At 38.7% G+C, this 22,144-nt stretch overlaps 1 non-coding gene across 1 annotated transcript; it reads right to left on the bottom strand.

Annotated features, from left to right (window-relative positions):
- Positions 1–18,028: 18,028 nt before the first annotated feature.
- On the bottom strand, positions 18,029–18,135 carry LOC145560953 (small nucleolar RNA R71). The gene has a single exon (XR_014093543.1). It is a non-coding gene; the product is annotated as a small nucleolar RNA R71 (small nucleolar RNA).
- Between the last annotated feature and the right edge of the window lie 4,009 nt (positions 18,136–22,144).

Genomic DNA, 22,144 nt, shown 5'->3' on the forward strand with positions numbered 1-22,144 from the left:
ATTCCTCCTTATCTCCAACCAAACTTCCGCATCCTCTCTAGTTTTGCTTCCACTTTTAAGGTGATATCTCGAGATTCCTCGAAGGAACCAGAAGAAATAAGCAATGATAAACATTTAGGCTACCCGACATCTTGGCATCGATAGCTCGCTCAATAGGCTTGGCTTGATTACCCTCCACCGGTAGTAACTAAACCTTACTAAGGTCAAAAGGTCTTAAAAGGGTTGAAACGTTTAGGCTAGGGTGAAGGGTGTGGAAATAAATTTGGGAATTGGTGGTAAACTTAGAAGTGAAGCAAGGTTGATCATTCCTCAATTCAAACTCAATAAACTACCAACTTTCAAATAAAAAATTCTAGCAACTCCTCCCCCAAGCTTATTCTTTTTCAACCAAACAACAAATATTTTTGTATTTTCTCACCTTTTTTTTTCATTTCTTTTTATTCTTTGCTCTCGCCTCTTTTAACTTTGAGCGACTTTTTCTTTTATTTCCTTTATTTTCTTCTCATTTGCTCAAACCATTCCACATAACAAATATAAACACAAGTACCAAAATTTGAGTTTTTCACTTCTTTTTCATTCTCTTTTTCTCACTTTCATTAACCAAAAATACAAATCAAGTCCCAAGAATGCTTCACAAAAACTAATAAAGTTGAAAATAAAGCAAAGGTCCATTGGTTTGTAGTGTGGTTATGCCAAAGAAGGGAAAATGGCTCAAATTGGGTTACTAAATGAGCAAATGCAAAATAAAAATAAAAGAATAGAAAATAATAAAACAAAACAAAGATCCTAATTGCCTTCGTCTTCCCCTAGGTTGGTTCGGTCTCGATCTTGGGTAGATTAAGACAAATTCTCGATATAAGCTAGCAATGCCAAGGATCCAAACGCCACACATGCAAGAAATGTAGAAGGCTAGAACAATATAGACACATCCTTACAAGAATGACGGTAGTGGAGTAGCAAAAATCACCTTTAAAGCTTCAACTAGCTAGAGAGCGACAACCATCTTACCACAAACCAAGTGAGCTAAGGTCGCAAAGCCCTTAAGTTCTACTACCTTGGCAACGCTATATGTGTGAACCAACCTCGACATTCAAGTGCATGAAAACCTCTAACAACTAGCAAAGAGGGTATTCTAGGTGCTAAAGCCCAATTATTTCCAAGTTTAAAACAAAACATTTTGAAACTTTGCCTTGAATGCCATGGAAAGACACTATACACACAAATATTCACAAAACCAACAATACTCAAGAATGCATATACAATTGTGCAAGATGAAAGCATGATCAATCAAAGCTACAAATACCAAAAGTCAACTCTATAAGGCGCTCATGGCCATCCAAACATAGAAAACCAATCTCAATAATAGACTTTGGCAAGTATGAGAGAAATAAATCAAGCAATCATGAGACTATGGATTAAGAAACAACGAAGAGATATAGATAACCACCCAAGCTAGCGAATAGCTACTCCCCCAAGCTAGAATGGAGCATTGTCCTCAATGCTCAAAATAAAGGCACAAAGGGTGGGTGTGAGGGGAAGAAAGAAAACACATTCACACAACAATTCATAATTCATTCAATCCAAATGCATATAATAAAGCAAAGATGAGGGAATAAGGAAAGAGTAAACCAAATGTGAGGTGGGTATTGAAACCCGCAATTGAGCACATTGTCCACAATTTAATCTAATTCCTCATCTTTGTTGCTTTTCCAAATGCAAGCAATCATTGGTGTGCTTCTTCTCAAGGAGCTCAATCCAAAATCCTTGCACATGAGTATATGCATCGAGTACCTATACACATAGCAAGAGAGTAAACAAAAATGAGAAACACAAAAGAGAGAAAAAGAAAGCAATAAAACACGGGTTACTTCCCGAGAAAGGCTTGCTTAACGTCCAAGCATGACCAATCTAATTAATCCGACAAAGAACACAAAAGCTTGTCATATGCACAGGCAAACATATCAAGAAATAGAGCATACACGATGCTCATATGACAAGCAAACATAAAGTACAAGGAGACTTTATGCTTGAGAGAAGGGAGAAAAGAAAAAGTAAAAGAATCAAAAGAAAAATCAAGAAAATAAGAAGAAAAAGTAGAAGAAGAAAAAGAAAAATCCTCACAAAAATCTTTTTGGTCGGCATTATAACTCTTTTCCTCATCAACAATGAAATAATTGGGGGCTTCGGAATCATGAATAAGAAGAGGATCCCTAAGAGGTTCTTTGAGAAAAGAAGGGAGGAACATAGGATAATAGGAGATATGGTTAAACCTTTGGGAAAAAGGTGTATGAGAAAGGCAAAAAGGGGTAGCTAATCCCTCATCAAAAGATCTCACATCACTAATGAGGGAATGAAAATCAATCATGGAATCCTCAAATGAAGAACCCTCACGTTCTACATCTCCCTCAAGCTCAAAAACTCCAAGCAATTCAACCTCAACCTCCTCTTCACAACCTTGAACAACATCTCCCTTAAATTTATCAAGGCCTACCATCTCAAAATCAAGAGTGAATGGGGGCAAATTTCTCTCAAACTCATCTCTTTCTAATGAAGCATTATCAATGAACTCTCTCATAAGGTTATGGGCTACCGTTTGAAACTCAAGAAATATTTGGGCCATAATCTCAAATGAGTCCAAACCATCATGGATAGACGAGTCAAAAGCTTGCTCATTGGAATCACCTAGGGGACTATGGGGCACACCTTTAGAATTCATGCAAAAATCGGATGCAATATGAGAAAGAACATGCACTTCATCATCATTAGAATTTACCTCATTACATTGAGCTATACAGGGAGGGGAGTTGAAATCATGCATTACATGGTCACTATGGGGAGCATCAAGCACATCATGGGGATTCATATTAGACAAATCATGACAATTAGCATCAACATTAAAAGCATGAGAATCCCGAACATAAAGTCTTATGATTGGCCCTCTCCCAATCATAATTATCCCTAGCTAACCATGAATAGAAATCCCAAGCTTCATCCGAAGACATGTCTTGAAATTTACCATTTAACATATTTTCAACTACTCCTCTAAAATTCTCATTTAATCCCAAATTGATGATTTCACAATAATCAACCTTGGTTAAACCTTTAAAACCATCTTGGAAATCCTCAAGTCTATTGAAATACACCCAAAACGGTTCATTATCAAATTGAGGAATAGAAATATAAGCCATTTTTTCCAATAAAGCAACACAAATAAAAACCAACAAATCAAAAGAAAATTATAAAAAATGGACTAGTCTCAATAAGATAACACAATGGTAATAGAAGTTGTTCCTCGGCAACGGCGCCAATTTGACAAGGGAATAAACGCATCGTCAATTGTCTATCCCTAGATCAAATACAATTTATACAACCTAAACAAACCTAATACGAGTATAAGGCAAGCATAGGGGTCGAACCACAGAGAACGGATAAACACCACTAAATGTTATCGACAATTAAGCTAGTCCGGAATAGGAGATAAATAAACTAAAGTCTAAATATGCTAAAACAAGAAATAAAACACTAAGGGAAATGGTTTAGGTATAGCATTCACTTGAACATAAACAAAGGCATAGAAATTGAATTAATTATGAACTATACATGCTCGAATATCGAAATAAAGGATCCAATCTAGCCGCCTTCTGGGGTCAATTGGCTTTTCCTAACATAGCCTCTATGTTTCCACATTAGAATCATATACTAGGAGGTACTATTAAATAACAATCGATAGTAATGAACCTTAACTAAGTCAACTTCCGTTTCTTGTTAGCAAAGATTCACCTTTAATCAAACAACAATGTGCACTTGCAAGAAGATTAAAGAATATCAAGCATATAAGGACTTTAATCACAAATAAATCAATTCTAAACCCTAGAACATGATCCAGATCCAACTACACAACAACCATCCCCTTAATGGGGAAATTACTTACTAATCATGCTAATATCAAGATTAATTAACAAAAAATCAAGGATAAACATGATTAACAAGCAATACCAATAACTAAAATAATAATCAAAATAAAGCAAATAAAAATAGAGCAGAGAGAGTTAGAGATTCTCATTGATTGAATGTGAAAATCTACAAACAAGATAGTCAATCTTCTTCTTCAATATCCAAGCTCAACAATGGTGAAACCCTCACTTTCTCTCTCTAAACTATCCTAATTCTAAACTAAACCTAGAGAGAGAAGCTCTCCTAAAACTAATTAGAGAATGGAATAGATGGTTATTGATTAATTTTTTCCTCCCTTCTAATTACCCCCAAAATGGGTATTTATACTAAGCTAGGAAAAATAGAAAAATAAAAGAAAAGAAAAGAAATTAAATTAAAAAGGAAAAGTAAAATAAGAAAACTAATATAAAAGTAAAAGAAAGCAATAAGAAAAAAGGGAAAAGAAAAGAAAGAAATAAAATTAAAAAGAAAACAAACCAAAATCGATTCCCACAAAACACAACCAGACTCTCTTCTTCAAAATTGGCTGCTTCAATTATCATCTTCACCATTCATCAAAATCCATCATCACTACACATCATCATCGCAAATCAAAGATCAACGGCCATCACCAAGATTCAATCGTTCGATCCTCATTAAATATCATGTGCGAGGCTCGTGAAGTGGTTCGGTCGAACCATGAGTTGGTGCGGCCGAACTACGGGGTTGGTTCGGTCAAACCGTGGGTGTATTCGACCACACCTCTTCAATTTACAGAACTTGAAAGTCTCTAACTCGTGCTTCGACCGAACTCTCAACGGTTTGCTCGAACTTGATTAATTTGCCATTTGCTCTGATTTTTGGTCGTTACTTGTGCGAATTAGTGGTTTGATGTGGCGCAAAGAGCTGCTGCTGGTGATTGTTGCGAGTGCGGCTGATTGTGGGTTTAAATTAGGGCGGTGGTGAAGTTGGTTGCTGCGGTTTGGGCTAGTGGAGATGCGCCGCTGCTCTTTTGGTGGTGAGAGTTGCAGCGGTGGAGATAGTGGCAGGCGTGGGAAGCGCAACAACTGCTGCGGGCTGATGCTATAGTAGCTGTTGCGGTGGTGATTGCTGTTGTTGTTGGCGACTAGAAGTGAGGGGTTATTGGTGAAGGGTGAGCGCTGGTTGTGAGATGTGGGGGTCTGGTTGTGGTCGTGTGAGGTGGTGAGAGCAGAGGGTTTTGGTTTGTTTTCGTGTGGTGGAGGATAAGGAAGGTGGGAGACGGATAGGAGGCAACAGGGGCTTGATGTTGGGTGGCAATTGAAAAGCCTCGGCTTAGACTTTGAACTCGAGCCTACACACAAACAAACCCGAGGGTGAAACCGAGACAAATAAAATAAAATAAATAAAATGGAAATAAATAAAATAAAATAAAAAAAAGAGAAGTAACACTAAACTAATAAAAATAAATAAAAGTAAAATAGAAATAAGAGAAATAAAACTAAAACTAAAACTAAAACTAATGAAGACATAAAACTATACAATTAAATAAAATAAACTTAAAACTAATTAAAACTGTGAAAGTAACAAAGGAAAGGAGCGAAATAAAATAAATCGAAAACAAATAAAATACGAAAATAAACTAATTCTAATAAAAACTACGAAAAGAACTAAAACACGACAAAATTACCAAATAAACAAGAAATGTTATGAAAGAGAAAACAAGAGAAAGAAAGGGAAAATAAGATAAATAAACACGAAAATGACTCTAAAACTACTCCCTAAGAGTGATACAAATGTCACTCTTCAGAAAGCCAATTGTCATCCTTGATGCTTGTTTGCAAAAAATCTATATCTAATGTGTGTTTTGAGGATGATGATGATAATTTTAAACAACCAAGAGAGTGTGAGGATCCTTTTTGTGAGCATTTGAGTGATGGTGAAGGAGTTGTGTATGAATAGAGTGTCAATGTCGAAAACCCCAACCCTCCTTCCCATCTTCATGAATATCAAGTGTATGTTTGTGACCCTTCAATCTATGAGTATAAAGACTCTTTCGAGGAAATGTCCCATTTGTTTATTGAGAGTCATATGAGGACTTATAGATTTTTAGATTATTTCATTGAGAACGCTTCTTGGGACTTAGATGAGTTTGAGATGAATCTACCTCCATTCATGTATGGTTTTGAGGCCTTGTGTTTTAAGATAGTTGAAGGAAAGGTTGTTTATTTTGGTGGAAACGAGCTTGGGGTTGATCCCCTTGGAGTTTTTGAGCTTGAGAATGGTGTAGATTGTGAGAGTTCATCATTTGAGGACTCTATGATTGATTTTCATGCCCTCTTTGGTGATGTGAGACCTTGTGTTGAGGGAGTTGCTATCCCTTTTCCCATTTCTCATACCTCTTTTTCTCAAAGGTTTGACCACATCCCTTCTTGCCCTATTTTTCTCCCTTCCTATCTCAAAGAGCCTATTAGGGAGCCCTTTTTTATGGGAGATTTTCATGTCCCTCATTCATCATTGTTGAGGAAGGGAGGAAATATGGCAACCAAATATTTAGTGAGAAGGAATTGCCTTTTTCTTTTTCTTTCCATTCTTCTTTCCCCCCTTCTACTTCTTATTTGCTTGAATTTTCTTTTGATCCCTCTTCTTCTTTCTTTTGGCGTCTCCCTTCTCACTTGCGTGCAATAATCTTGTTGCACGTTCTTATCCCATCATTTGCCTATCGTTTATCTTATGAAATGATTAGTAGTACATTTGGCAAGCTGTTGAGTGCTTTGAATTATTATTTTCTAGAGCGGTCAAGCTTGGACCTTATGTAAGCCTTTCTCGGGAAGTAACCCGTGTTTTATTGCTTTCATTTTCTTTTCTTTTTAGAGTAGATTTTCACTAATACGAATGTTTGTGTGCCTTTTTCTAGGTACAAGACTTGATATACTATGGTGCATTGCTTTAGATCAAGAATCGAGGAAGTAAACTCCACAAATGCTAGCATATGGAAAACAAGACTCAATTCTAGATGAATTTGGCTTTGAAAGGTTGAATTGGGTCATTTGCGGGTATTTACACCCACCTAACATCCGGTAATATCTTTCATTGTTCTTTCTCTAATGGTTAATGCCGTGTTGGATATGTGTTCGCATTGTTGGGTTGTTCTCTTTGTTTTCCTCCTCCCATACATGGATCCTTTGATCTATGTTTGAGCGTGTTGTTTCATTCAAGCTTGGGGGAGGGTATTCTATCATGTTTGGTGGAATTTTGATTCATATATGCCACTCACATTTGTATATGCATTCCCATGTTCTATATCTCGAAAAACTCCAAAAAGGTTTTTGTTTCTTTCAAGAGAAATTCGTAATGTGTCTTTATTATGTTCTTGCTTTGGACATAATACTTTTTAACATTAACTCACTTTCATAGGAATCACGGTCAAAAAGTATGGGAGGAGGTTAAAAAGTATGGGAGGAGGTTAAAATTGACCGTGATTCCTACGAAAGTGAGTTAATGTTAAAAAGTTTTATGTCCAAAGCAAGAACAGAATAAAGCACATTACGAATTTCTCTTGAAAGAAACAAAAATATATTAGGAGTTTTTCGAGATATAGAACATGGGAATGCATATACAAATGTGAGTGGCATATATGAATCAAAATTCCACCAAACATGATAGAATACCCTCCCCCAAGCTTGAATGAAATAACATGCTCAAACATAGATCAAAGGATCCATGTATGGGAGGAGGTAAACAAAGAGAACAACCCAACAATGCTAACACATGTCCAACACGGCATTAACCATTAGAGAAAGAGCAATGAAAGATATTACCGGATGTTAGGTGGGTGTGAATACCCGCAAATGACCAAATTTAACCTTTCAAAGCCAAATTCGTCTAGAATTGAGTCTTGTTTTCCATATGCTAGCATTTGTGGAGTTTACTTCCTCGATTCTTGATCTAAAGCAATGAACCATAGTATATCAAGTCTTGTACCTAGAAAAAGGCACACAAACATTCGTATTAGAGAAAATCTACTCTAAAAAGAAAAGAAAATGAAAGCAATAAAACACGGGTTACTTCCCGAGAAAGGCTTGCATAAGGTCCAAGCTTGACCGCTCAAGAAAATAATAATTCAACGCACGCAAGAGCTTGCCAAATGCACTACTAATCATTTCATAAGATAAATGATAGGCAAATGACGGGATAAGAACGTGCAACAAGATTATTGCACGCAAGTGAGATGGGAGATGCCAAAAGAAAGAAGAAGAGGGATCAAAATAAAATTCAAGCAAATAAGAAGTAGAAGGGGGGAAAGAATAATGGAAAGAAAAATAAAAAGGCAATTCCTCCTCACTAAAGATTTGGTTGGCATATTTCCTTTCTTCCACAACAATGATGAATGAGGGACATGAAAATCTCCCATAAAAAAGGGCTCCCCAATAGGCTCTTTGAGATTGAAAGGGATAAAAATAGGGCAAGAAGGGATGTGGTCAAACCTTTAAGAAAAAGAGGTATGAGAAATGGGAAAAGGGGTAGCTACTCCCTCTACACAAGGTCTCACATCGCCAAAGAGGGCATGAAAATCAATCATAGAGTCCTCAAATGATGAACTCTCACAACCTACACCATTCTCAAGTTCAAAAACTCCAAGGGGATCAACCCCAAGCTCCTTTCCACCACAATAAACAACCTTTCATTTAACTATCTCAAAACCCAAGGCCTCAAAACTATGCATGAATGGAGGTAGATTCATCTCAAACTCATCTAAGTCCCAAGAAGCGTTCTTAATGAAATCATCTAAAAATCTATAAGTCCTCATATGACTCTCAAAAAACAAATGGGACATTTCCTCGAAAGAGTCTTTATACTTATAGATTGAAGGGTCACAAACATACACATGAGACTCTTGAAGATGGGAAGGAGGGTTGGGGTTTTCGATATTGACACTCTATTCATACACAACTCCTTCACCATCACTCAAATGCTCACAAAAGGGATCCTCACACTCTCTTGGTTGTTTAAAATCATCATCATCATCCTCAAAACACACATTAGATAGGGATTTTTTGCAAATAAGAATCAAGGATGACCATTAGCTTTCTAACTCATCTCTTCTTCTCTTTTACTCCTCAATACGCTCATTCTTTTTCATTATCTCTAATTGGCTTCTCATAGAATTAAGAATCGACCCCTTACTAGGACCAAGCTCGTTACTAAGATCAATGCACCTAATTTGAGACTCAAATATATCAACAAGAGATTGAGAAGGTGTCGAAGGTTTAGGCTCAAAAAGAGAAGAAGAAGTACAACCATGATTGGAAGAATCAACATTAAAATCTTGAGCATACTCATCATATTGGGGAGTGGGGGGGCACAATCAAACACATGAGATTCATTATTAAGTGAACAAAGCACATCACAAGGAGACATGATAAATAATGGAGAAAATTGAAACACACCATTAGCATCAACTTGAGCATGCACCACATCATCATGAACAAAAGGGGAAATAGAATTGGAAGCATTTGTTCTAGGTTCACCAATGGGATTATGGACAAATCATGGAAAATCATGCTAAAATTAGAAGAATCAAGACAATGCACATCAACATTAGAATCATGACTACTCCTATTATAAGCATCCCTACCAAACCAAACATAGAAATCCCAAGAATCATCAATTGACACTGCTCTACATTCACACTTATGCATGCTTTCAACTTCGTTCCTAGTTTGCACATTCAAACCAAAATAACAAATCTCATAAGCTTCCCAAAGATTAAAAAAATTATAATCTAGAAATTCCTTAAGTCTATGAAAATATTCACAAAAAGGCTCATTGTCATATCGAGGAAATGATAGCCATGCCATTTTTTTTTTCAAAAAAGTAACAAAAATCAAATAAAAGAAAGGCAAAATTGCTCCCATTATTCTGAACTTTGCCTCGTCCGCCTAAATTAATCCAACTTTCGTTTATTATCTATCACTCCCAATTTAGAGGGTATTAATTTCTATTGCACCAAGTTGAAGAGGTAAATTTTGTTGACTTGTGATTAGTTTCACACGTGTCACATAATGATTGCTTAAAATAAAAAAAAAATTAAAGATTAAAAAAAAACCAAAACTTTCCCCATGACAGCAACAACCCGCCCCACCCATCCACCCACAGCCACAAACACCTTCCCCTAGAGCACCGACCACCGCCCAGACCCCCTTTCTCGCCCTGGTGTCGGCGCCACGACCACCACCCACCCTCCCATGCTCCTTCACTCTCCACGACCACGACCACAACCACAGCCCCATGTCTCTCCTCTCGCGCACCAAAACCGAGGAAAGGAAATCGGGGAACGGAAGGGGGATGAATTCGACGAGAAAAGGGGTGGAATTCGACGGGAAAAGGGATTGGTAGGCGAAATCTGGCAGGGAAGGGGAGAAAACGGCGGTAAAGAGGGTGAAAATAGCGGGGGAACTGGGGAAGTGAGATGCTTGGTCGTGGTACGGTTGTGTGGTGGTGCGTCGCTGGTGCGCAGTGGTTGTCGTGGTGCTGCGGGGGTAAATAGGGAGAGAACGACCAATTTTTTTTGGTGGTTTAAGGGGATTTGTGGGCCGGTTTCTGGCGAGTTTGGAGGCTTGGGTTAGGGTTCCGGTGAGTTAGGGGGTGGGGAGAGGGTGGCTGGTATTTTGGTTTTAGTTTTTTTTTGTTATTTTTTTGTAATTTTTTTTTTATTTTTTTTTTTTTGGACCTATCACGTGTGGACACGTGTCTACGTAACCTACAATATCAGGTTAGATTACCTGTTGGGTGCAATAGAATTTAATACCCCCTGAAGTTGGGAGTGACAGATAATAAACGAAAGTTGGGATTAATTTGGGCGAACGAGGCAAATTTCAGATTAATGGTAGCAATTTTTCCTAAAAGAAAAGTATATACAAAGACCTAGACTCAAGCAAAAAAAATTAAATCTCAAACATAGACAACGTTCCAATCCCTCGGGAACGACGCCATTTTGACTATGGGTGAACTAGGTCATTGAAACTAATTCTCCCTCGGTCAAACCAAATTTATAACACTTAAGAAACCTAAATTCAAGTATAGAGGAAACTAGGCAAGTAAAGGGTTGAATCCAAAGGAATGGTAATGTTCAAGCGCTCTTAATTATGCACCTAAGCTAGGTCGAAGTCTAATGATAAATGGTAAACACTAACCAACTAACAAAACGAAGAACCAAACAAATAACGCACTAGGAACGGGGATCAAGAAGTAATCATGACAATTGTAGGAATGGTTGCAAAAACTAATGGTAAGAGCAATTAAAAGAGATCCACAAGCTATCTCCTAGAGGTCTAACTAGCGCCAACTACGAGAGACAGTAACCAGGAACTTCTCAAATCAAACTCAATCGATAATTGTAGGCTAAAAATCAATGGTCCATATCAATGTAGACTCACAATGCAATCTAGCGTAATTATCAAGGCCTATTTAATTACACACATGTGCAATTTCCATTAATCACTTTAATCTCAACAATCAATCAACAGAATTCCCAAATTAAGCACAATCAATTATTCATACAAGTTTCACCCAATCCCTAGCTAAAAAACTACTCTAACATCATCCTCTAATCAACAAACAACTAAGGCAATCAAGAATAAAAAATATATGAAGAACAACTACACTAATCAAGCATCAAACATCAAAATCAATCCAAACAAACTTGAATATTAAACCAAACAATAAAATGAGATAGAGTTAGAGATGCTCATTTATAATAGAGAAGATCTTCAACACTTTTTTTACCATTGAATCTTCAATCCCTCAATCACCATTGAAATTCCTCGCTTTCTAATTTCAATCACCATTGAAGCCCTCAACTAAGGTAAAATTATGATCTAATTTCAATCTTTAATTACCTAAAAAAATTGGGTTACAAATAGGTATTTATAAGAGGCGCAAAAAAAAGACGAGCAAAACGGGGACCTAGAGGGGTGCGCCAGTGCCACTGTGTTGTGTGCTTGCACCACTGTGCTGCTCACCCGCGTTCCCCTCGGTTTCTTTGGTTCTTCTCGAGGGTTCGTGCGTTCGATAATGGATTCGAATGAGCACACCGAATAATGATGGACACCAAGAGTGGCAGTCCCAAAATGCACTTGACAGTGGGTTCAACACCCATCTTCATGAGAGCACGGCTTGAGTGCACAAGAGCTAGAACTTGGAGAACCCACTTCCTTGCATCTTGATCTTTCCTATTACCGAGCTTGCTCCAAAAGCATCTTCCACCTTTGTAATCCATCCATATCAACACCCGAACCTTGTAAAATACCTATAACCACAAAAAGAGAGAAAATAAAGGAGAAAAGACTAGAAAAACAATCAAAATGTAGAAAACCATAAAATAAAAGAGAAAAGGTAAAATAAAGAGGAAAATCATAAAACTAAGAATTTATTAAGAGGAAAAGCTATGAAAAGAAGTTAAAAAAAACCTTAATGCTCATCAAATAAGTGCCATTTATGACACCCATCACATGGATAGGGTTACTGTTTCCCCAGCTGAGCTTGTTCAAGAGATAGAAGTCTTTGATGCGTTTATGCTCTACACATGACTATGCTAAGTTTTGTTTTTCTTTTTTGCGCATTTTATGAGTACTCTTCTTGTTTTCTTATTTCTACCTTATTACGTTATGCTTTTTGTTTCTTGGCCACTTGATTTTCAGGTTACGATAAGCTAGAAAGGCAAATTCTTGGGTTGGCTTCCAACTGGAAGGACCCCCTTAGTGCCACTCCTTATAATCCCCGAGATCTTTTTGAGACCTTATAGGTTTATGTTGGCTCTCTGAAGAAGGAGGTGCGCTTGGCTCCAGTTGAACTGCGGGTTGTCTTTGGTATTGTGATAGTTGCTGACCATGCAGGGTCTAGCCGTGCTGAGGCTGAGCCTTCCTCTTCCACTATAAGGATTCGGCATGAGATTCATGCAGCACCCAAGGAAGTTGCTTCAAGGTCTGAGGCGTTAGTGGTGTAGGGTGCTTCTCCTGAGAAGCAGCCTGCTGCGACTTTCGGCCAAGTGGCACCTCAGACTTCTATACCAAAGGAGCCACTTAATCACGCTTTAAATAGTTCAAAAAATAATGTTGACAATTTTGCGGATTGTGTTTTTAAGTTTCCCTCTAAGGAGGTTGAGACTACTGCTGCTGCGGGTATGAAGCAAATAACTTTTTATGAGCATGTTCTGCTCTTTTGTATTGATGCCGATGCTACTGTTGTTACTAAGGACACTACTTGTCCTTCTACTGATGCCTTTGATTTTTAGCTCCCCGATGAAACTATTATGGAGCTTCTCATAATTCCACCTCACCCTTCAGGGCTGGGAGGTCACTTGTGGAGTGCTAACAGGGGCGGGCATTCTCAACCCGGGATTACCCACAAGCAGGATCAATTAGGCATAGATTTAGAGGATGATCCTATGACCTCTCCCATTGTTGACACCGAATGGCCCACTACTAACAAGGCTTTGACTTTTTCTGCCCTTGATCCTTTTGCCTCTCATTTTTCCAACACTGGGCTTCCGGGTGAGAATGATGGTAGGAAGGTTGGCACTCAAAACTCCAGCGAGCTTAACCATTGTGTTCACCAGTTCTTAGGTGATGCTTTTGAGAATATGCCTTCCGCGACCTCAGATCACTCTCTGCTTGAAGCACCTTTCGTCCTACTGGACCCATAGGGTTCTCTAAAGTGCCATTAATGTTATGCTCTGACCCCTATTGTTCCTTACTGGAGCTGAGAATGCTCCATTCCGTCCATTAATGAATGTTAGGGTTTATGAGTCCTTGTTTGTTGACAAACCTCAAGATGGCGGCACTATGGGATACCGCCTTACTTAGGGGGTTTGTCTCCCCGCTGATTCTACCAGTAGCTCAATCAGTCTCCCTGTGGCCACTGCGTGCCATGATCTGTAGAAGGTCAGCCTTTGCTCTTAACCTTTCTTTTTATTTTTTTTTTATAGTTTTAGTTTCCTTCTCTAGCTTATTCTTTTATTTGTGGCTTGGATTATTTTTCTCGCTTTTTGGCTTTTACCTTAGCTTATTTTCGTCTTCTTTCTTGTTTGCAGCTCGTTAAGTCTGTTGGTGACTTGTCCAATGCCTTGCTTACGGTGGAGAAGGAGTATTAGAATCAAGGTTTGGCCCTTATTCAAAAGGATAAGGAGATTCAGCAGGCTCGCTCAAAGAGGGATACAATGGCTGGTGAAGTGACTCCGCTAAGAGAGAAGGCTAGGAATCTAGTATTTTCTCCTTTGTTTCTTCTCTTTTTATGGTTGTAGGTATTGTATGAGGTTCGGGTCTTGATATTGTTAGTTTTCTAAGTTAAAAGATGCTTTTGGAGCAAGCTCACAACATTGGGAAAGCACATGATGCAATAAAGTGGATGCTCCAAGTTCTAGCTCTTGCGCTCTCAAGCTGCACTCTCATGAAATCGCGATGTTGAACCCACCCTTTCCTCTGTTTGAATCTTCCATGCTTAGTGACTATCATGAACATATTGCGTGCACTCACGAAAACCAATTTGCGAGTGCACGAGGCTAGGAAGAAGTCGAAGAAACCCAAATGCGCGAGGCCACACGCTTGGGCTTGCAGATTCGTGCAAGGGCGCGCCAGTTCGGGTTTTCGTTTTTGTTCAGTTTCGTTCTCACGCCTCTTATAAATGGTTTTTCAACCCAACTTTTGTAGGAAGTTTTTGAAATAATTTTGATAATAATTTTAGCTTAGTTGAGAGTTTCCCCCTCTAGTTTTAGGGTTAATTTAGAAGTAGATTTACAGAGAGAAAGTTGGAGATTTCACTGGGGATTTGAGATATTGAAGATTCAAGGTGACAATTGTATTAAAGATCTCCATAATCAATTAATGAGGATTTCTAACTCTATCTCATTTTATTGCTTTGTTTAATTTCATGTTTGTTTGATTTGATTTTTATGTTTGATTCTTGACTAGTGTAATTGTTCTTTACATTTTGTTGATTCTTAATTTCTTAGTTGCTTGTTCATTAGATGATGATTCTTAAGTAGTTGTTTGACTAGGGATTGGGTGAAACTTCTATGATTGATTTATTTTTGTTAATTTAGGAACTATGCTGATTGATTGTTGAGATTAAAGTGATTAGTGTAAATTTGCATGTGTGTAATTTGATTAGGCCTTGAGAATTATGCTAGATTGCATTGTGATTTCTATTGACACGACCCTTTGTTTTAGGAATTGCAATTGTCCATTGGTTTGGATTGTTATTCTCCCAGTTTGTTATTCGGCGAGACTACTAGCTTAACGATTAGGAGATAGCTCAGTGATTCCAATTGATAGCTCTTATTATTAGTCTTCACAACCACTAATTGGCATGTTCTTCCTAAGTCGTTGCAATTGTCATGATCAATTGTTGATCCCTACTCCTTAGTGTTTTATTTGTTTGATTCTTTGTTTTGTTAGTTCATTAGTCTTAGTTATTGTATTCTTCACCCTTAATTTCGACCTAGCCAAGGCGCACAATTGAAAGCATTTGAAAATAACCGTTTCTAGGGTTTCGATACTTGACTTACCTCTATACTTGTATTTAGGTTTGTTAAGTGATTATAAATTGTGTTTAGCTTAGGGAGGATTAGTTAACGACCTAGTTTCCCCTTTGTTAGGAATTTACCCGTGTAACAATGTATTAAAGCCTTCATGTGGCTGGCTTGTCATGATAGAGTGCTAGGAAATTTGAACCTTTTAAAGCTAAAGATGACGGATAGCCCCAAGTGCTACTGATGTGTCTATTTTATATAGTATTTTACCCCCGTCCCTTGGTCGTAATTAGTAGTATTTTTGGCTCTTTAGAGCCACTTTTATTACTAATTGGTGTTTTCTAGTGTTTTCGTAGATTTAGTTGACTTTTGCAGGGATTTATGCTTTTGGAGTATTTTCCCGAGATATTTTGGAGCAATCACGAACATTGGTGAAGCACGACCAGAGTTTATAGCCCAGGGCCGGTTAGAGCCATCGAACCGGTGATTAAGGGCTCGGTATAGGTGATACCGGGGCATTTGGACCGAGTATTCAAGACCCAAAGAGGAAACCTAGATTGGCCCGAAGAATTGGAGCCCAATCGAAGTCCAAACAGTGGCCCAAATGAGCCGCCCGGCCAAAAAGGCTGGCGCCCGGAGGCGCGCCCGGCTGGGCGGGAGAAGCTTAGTCTGGCTCCCGGTGACGCGCCCGGCCGGGCGCGAGATTTGTACTATGATAAAAAAGGCGCGCCCGATCGGGCGCGTGTTTTATTAGTTGATGTTTAACGTAGTTTTAATTTGTTTTAGTTTAGGATTTTTGTACGGAGTATAAATAATCCTCCGTAATACGTTTTTAGGATCTCTTCTTCTCCTCTTTACTCTTTCTTTACTTTCTTAATTATTCTCTTAGAATTCTCTCTCTAAACTTTTGTTCTTAATTCTTCCATTAATTCCAGATTACTTTTTGGTAACAATTTCTTCCCCTTTAATTTCAGTTATTTTATTTACTCCCTTGATTATGCTTTTATTTATTTATTTGATTAGTTTAGTCATGATGATTTGTGAGTAGTTTAATTTCTAGGGTTTATGGGGATCTAATAAATAATATGAAGGGGTAAATTGTCGTTGTTAATTATCAATGCTAGATTAATTTCCTATTGATTGATTTAATTCTCTGTGACTAGATTAGGCCTATCTTTTATGCATGAGTTTGACAATATTGATTCAAGATTCGAGGAATGAGAATTGATGTTTAGGTCTAGTTTCAATAGGCAGGTTAATTTATAAATGGTTAAGTCAAGATTCGAGAGATGAGATTTAATACCGGTAAATTAATTGTGTGATTGTAATACGTAGCGAAAGCCCTTTACAATCTGGTTAATTGATGCATTGATGATTGACTACTATTGATTTTTGATATTGCATGATAATTTCTTGTTGAATTGTTTTAATGTTTTACAATTGCGGCTTGTAAAAGTATAGCAATATTGAATTGATGAATCGAGCAGATGTTAATTTGATATTAAAGGCTATTTTCAATAAGAACTTAGATCTAGTAAATTGTGAGAGCCTGTTAGATCTATGTTGATTAATAAATTGCGAGAGCCTGTTAATCATGTTATTTATGCAATGTCAATGATTGATTACTATGTTTTACCCTGGAATATTATTTATTGGTGAACCTATGCCCTTGATCCTTTTATATATTGTTTTCTCCCTATTCCTATTCTTTGTAGTTTAGTTTCATACTCAAACATAAATATTGGTTACTTACATAATTTAGATTATAATAATTAATTAGGAGTAAAAAGACTTGTTTCCCTGTGGAGATCGACCCTACTTCCTTATCTACTTTAGTTAGAGGATTTAGGTATTTACTTTTGATTAGGGGATACGACTTTACCCTGTCAAAATTTGGCGCCGTTGCCGGGGAAACGGTCTTATTTTTATTTCTGATTGTTTTTGTAGTCTAGATTATTTCCCTTTTTGTCTCACAGAGCGATAGTTCTCTGAGACAAATCTCATATTTGCTTCTAGTTTTTGTTTATGCCCAGGTGTTCCAGATCAGGTTACATCCCATTCGATCCTGAGATCGAACGTTCCTTCCATAGACAGAAAAATTTCTACAAGTAAATCCTGGCGGATTCTGGTGATAATAACAATAATCACCGCGATCCTCCAACTGATTCTAGCGATTTAGAGGTATCATCAGACGTAGAATCAGAGATGACGGCTCCAAAGAAGCTTAGTGATTATTCACAACCAAAGCTTACGGATTTTCGACATCTCACCCCTACTCCGGCTCTTGATGGGGTTCAATTCGAAATCAAACCTCAATTTATAACGATGATAGAGAGGAAGCAATTCAGTGGAGCCAAGGGTGAAGACCCAAATCTTCACATTGCCGACTATTATCAATATTGCAACACCATCAGGCAAGCCGGGGTTACTCAAGACCAAATCAGGGAGATTCTTTTTCCCTTCTCTTTAACTAGAAAAGCTATATTGTGGTTTAATGGCTTAAATAGAACTACACTTGGTATAACTTACTGGGAAACTCTTGTTTTGAATTTCTATAACAAGTATTATCCTGCAGAGAGAACAGCAGTACTACGGAGTGCGATTCAGAACTTTGCCCAAGAAGCCGATGAATCTTTATATGAGGCTTGGGAGAGGTTCAAGGACTTACAAAGAGAATGCCCTCACCATAATTTAGCACAATGGCAGTTAATCCAAGCCTTTTATAACGACATTGGAAATTCCTCTAGAATAATTTTAGACTCTGCAGCTAGTGGGAGATTCATGAATCTTAATGTTGATGATGCAGGTCAGGTTATTGAAGATATGGCGATACACAATTCCCAATATGGGAATCCCAGAGGATTTGCTAACAAGGGGAAGCATAGTGTCGACTCTGTATCCTTTTTGCAAGCTCAACTAACCTCTATTTGCCAAAAATTAGATAATCTGAGCACTGCTAATGTAGCTAATGTTTCTGCAATTAATAATAATTCTAATGAGGTTTTCTGTGAAAATTGTGGTATTGTAGGTCATTGGGAGTAAGATTGCAGGAGTTCCGTGGAGCAAGTTAATGCCTTCCAAGCTTATAGGCAGAATAACCCATACTCTAACACCTACAATCCTGGGTATCGGAATCATCCGTACCTTTCCTACCGGAGCACTAATGTTCAAAATCCACCACCAAAAGAACCACAGGCGCCACAGCAGCAAAAATATTATCATCCCAATGCTAGCCAGAAGAACCAGCCACAACAACCCTCCCCATCTTCTGACCCTTCTCTGGTGGAAATTAGAGCAATGTTGGCTAATATGCAAAAGCACATGGAGAGCAGAGACGCGACAATTGATCAAATTCTAGCGCATAATAAAATTATGGATAATCAAATTGCGCAACTCTCCGCTACTCTACAAGCCCGCCAACAGGGAGCTCTACCAGCACAGCCGAATAGGCCTACGGATCAAGCATTTGCAATTACTCTAAGGAGTGGTTAAAACTATGAAGGGCCCTCTAAGCCCAGAGTTGATGAACCTGTTTTATTAAATAATGCTAATCTTGATTCCGTTAAACCAAACAATGTAGTTGATAGCCCTGCAGGGCTAAAGGATAATACTAACATGTCTAATTCTACATTGCAGGGTACAACTCAAGAGAAGGTGGATACTCCAGACAAGAATAATAATGCTCCAAAGCCAATTATCAAACTTCCTTTCCCCAATCATCAATTGAAGACAAACTTGGATAAGCAGTTTGGTAAGTTCCTAGAGGTGGCAAAAGATTTGAAGGTAACAGTTCCCTTTACTGAATTGATCACGCAAATCCCCTCATATGCAAAATTTATGAAAGAAATATTGACGAGAAAAAAGTCTATTAGTGAGGTAGAGATAGTAGCTTTCACTGCAGAGTGTAGTGCCGTACTTCAGAATAAGTCTCCACCTAAATTCAAAGATCCGGCTAGTTTTTCTATCCCTTGTCATATTGGCAATCTCTTGATTGATAATGCATTATGTGATTTGGGTGCTAGTGTTAGCGTCATGCCATTATCTGTGTGTTCTAAGTTGAATATGGGTAAGTTAAAAGCTACCAATATAACTCTGCAAATGGCCGACCGTTCTTTCAAATACCCCCTAGGTGTTTTAGAGGATGTCCCCGTTAGAGTAGGTAAATTTTATATACCTGTAGATTTTGTTGTTCTTGATATGGCTGAGGATACGCAAACCCCAATTATTTTGGGTAGACCATTCCTTAACACTGCAAGAGCAGTCATAGATGTAAGAAGTGGTAAGTTAACACTATCAGTAGGGGATGATAAAGTTGTTTTTAATCTGAATAATGCCCCTAAAAGCTCCATGACTGAGGAGAAATGTTTCAGTGTTAATGTGGTTGTAAATTATTCTAACAAGTCCTAAGCTCTTGAAAAAGATCCCTTGGAGGCGGTATCTTGTGTTGCATCCTTTTCATATGAGATAGACAAATGGCAGAAGGAAGTCGATGCAATAGAAAGAGCACTCTACAATGTTGGTCTTGGTTTCGAGGATGAACAAGTGGAACCGATCGAGCAAGTTGTACAAATCGAGCCTATGGTAAGTGTTCCGCCAGATCGATTTGCAAGTGTTGAACGCAATGACACTTTGAAACCACATCCGATCGAAGAAGGATTTTTAGTGCGTAGCATTGAAGATCCCCCAGTCCAAGTCAAGGAGGATCCACCAGATAAGGTGATTTGGCGTCCAACAGGGTATGTCAGAAAGCTGAATCGCAGCCTGAACACCGCTAGACCGGGTGAGAAACCGCCCGATCAATCGTTAGGCCAAGGGTCCTAGAAATTGTAGTTGGTAAGAAGGTCGTGCGGGACCTAGATAAACCAGCGCTTTGCGGGAGGCAAACCGTATTTTTAATGCTTTTTAAACGAGTTTTTCTTTTCTTTTTCTTATGAGAGGAGAAATGAGGGAATTTAACGAGTTCTATGAGTGTTTGTACAGGTTTGAAGAAAAAGAGTTAGCCAAATTTTCGAGAAGAGAAGAAAATTAATATTTCGCCGATTTAGTCTCGGGCCCGACCGGGCGAAGCTCGCCCGATCGGGCGCGAGAGCAATGATCTAAAAATAAGAAATTTCGCCGGACTAGGCGAGTGGCGCCTGATCGGGCACGAAACTTGACGTTTACGAACTTAATTGTCCGCCCGATCGGGCTAGCCTCGCCCGATCGGGCTAGCCTCGCCCGATCGGGCTAGCCTCGCCCGATCGGGCGCGAGAAGGGCGAAAATAATGACTTAAAAATTGCCCGACCGGGCGAATGGCGTCCGACCGGGCGCGAGGGCTAGAAGAATATCAGGACGATAGATCGCCCGACCGGGCGCGAAAGGTTACGAATTTAAACACATCAGATCGCCCGACCCGGCAAAGTCCGCCCGACCGGGCGCGAGAACCAGCATAGGAAATATCCCAGATCGCCCGACCGGGCGACCCACCGCCCGACCGGGCGCGAGTTGTTCCGCGTCTTCTTCTTCCTTCTTTTCTTCTTTCTTTCTCCATTTCTTCTTTCTTCCATTACTTTCTCTATCTAAAACTCAAATTTTCTCTAACTTGTCTCTAAGATTTATCCTCCATTACAAACCCAAATTCAAAACTCTTTACATATTTGTGATCCTCTCTTCATCCTCTTCACTTTCATATAAAATTTTTTTCAGTTTTAATTCAATAAATTTTCAAACCCATTTTTTGAACATGGCATCAAAGAGGGCTAGGTCCATTTTTTGTAGGAGCTCCAGTTCGAGGGAGGAATACGACCCGGACTTACAACTCCCGTATTGGCCGACGATCCGGATTGTGAGTCGGGAACAAAAGGAACGGCTAGAGCATTTGGTCGGTTGTGAGGTAATTCCTTCTCGGTGGTTACACCGCCCTACCCTAGAATAATTTGGTTTGTATGATTTTGTTAAACGATTTTTGAATGACATTAGCATGAGAAAATTTGTTGACATGCACTACCCTACATAACGAGAACTTACTTGTGAATTCCTGTCCACTTTTCATGTTGTTAGTAGTAGAAATGGGCCTAATTTATTTTTCAGGTTAAATAATAGAAATATTAGTTTAACTTTTGTAGAATTTTGTAAAAATTTTTAATTAAATTCTGAATTATCTCACCAGTGGCATGCAGACTATAAAATGGGTGACTTATATTATGCTTTGACTGGTTTACCTACCCCCGACCCCCAACATGCTAGTACCAAACCTATTCACCACCCTGTCCCAAAAATCTGGCAAAGATTTGCCGGTTTGTGTTTTTTAGGTAGGGCCGAGCCTCATAACGCTCAAACTAACGAACTAGCTGTCATAGGACATTTTGTGTACGGGTACGGAAAATTGAACATTGGTAGGTTTATATTTCACCATTTGAGTAGGCATGCCACAACCAGTACCACTTCAGGTTCCTTGGACTAAAGGTTAAGGTATCTAGAGAGGAACCAGGGTAGAGCTCTCTACCCTATGTACGATGATTATGCTCGTCGGGGCAACATTCCCGACGACGCTATTCACCCTGACTGGTTTCAGCCACCACCCCAGGGATACGATAGGGATCCCACTGCCCGTAGTATTTACACTAACTATTCTTCTTTCTTCGGGTACGGGCAAGACATTCCTTTCTAGGGACCGGCGGGGGGGCTTTTTCACGCTGATTATTTTGGTGGTAGCTCTTCTG

The sequence above is a fragment of the Chenopodium album genome, chromosome 9 (genome assembly GCF_948465745.1).
Source record: "Chenopodium album chromosome 9, dcCheAlbu1.1, whole genome shotgun sequence".
Lineage (NCBI taxonomy): Eukaryota > Viridiplantae > Streptophyta > Magnoliopsida > Caryophyllales > Amaranthaceae > Chenopodium > Chenopodium album.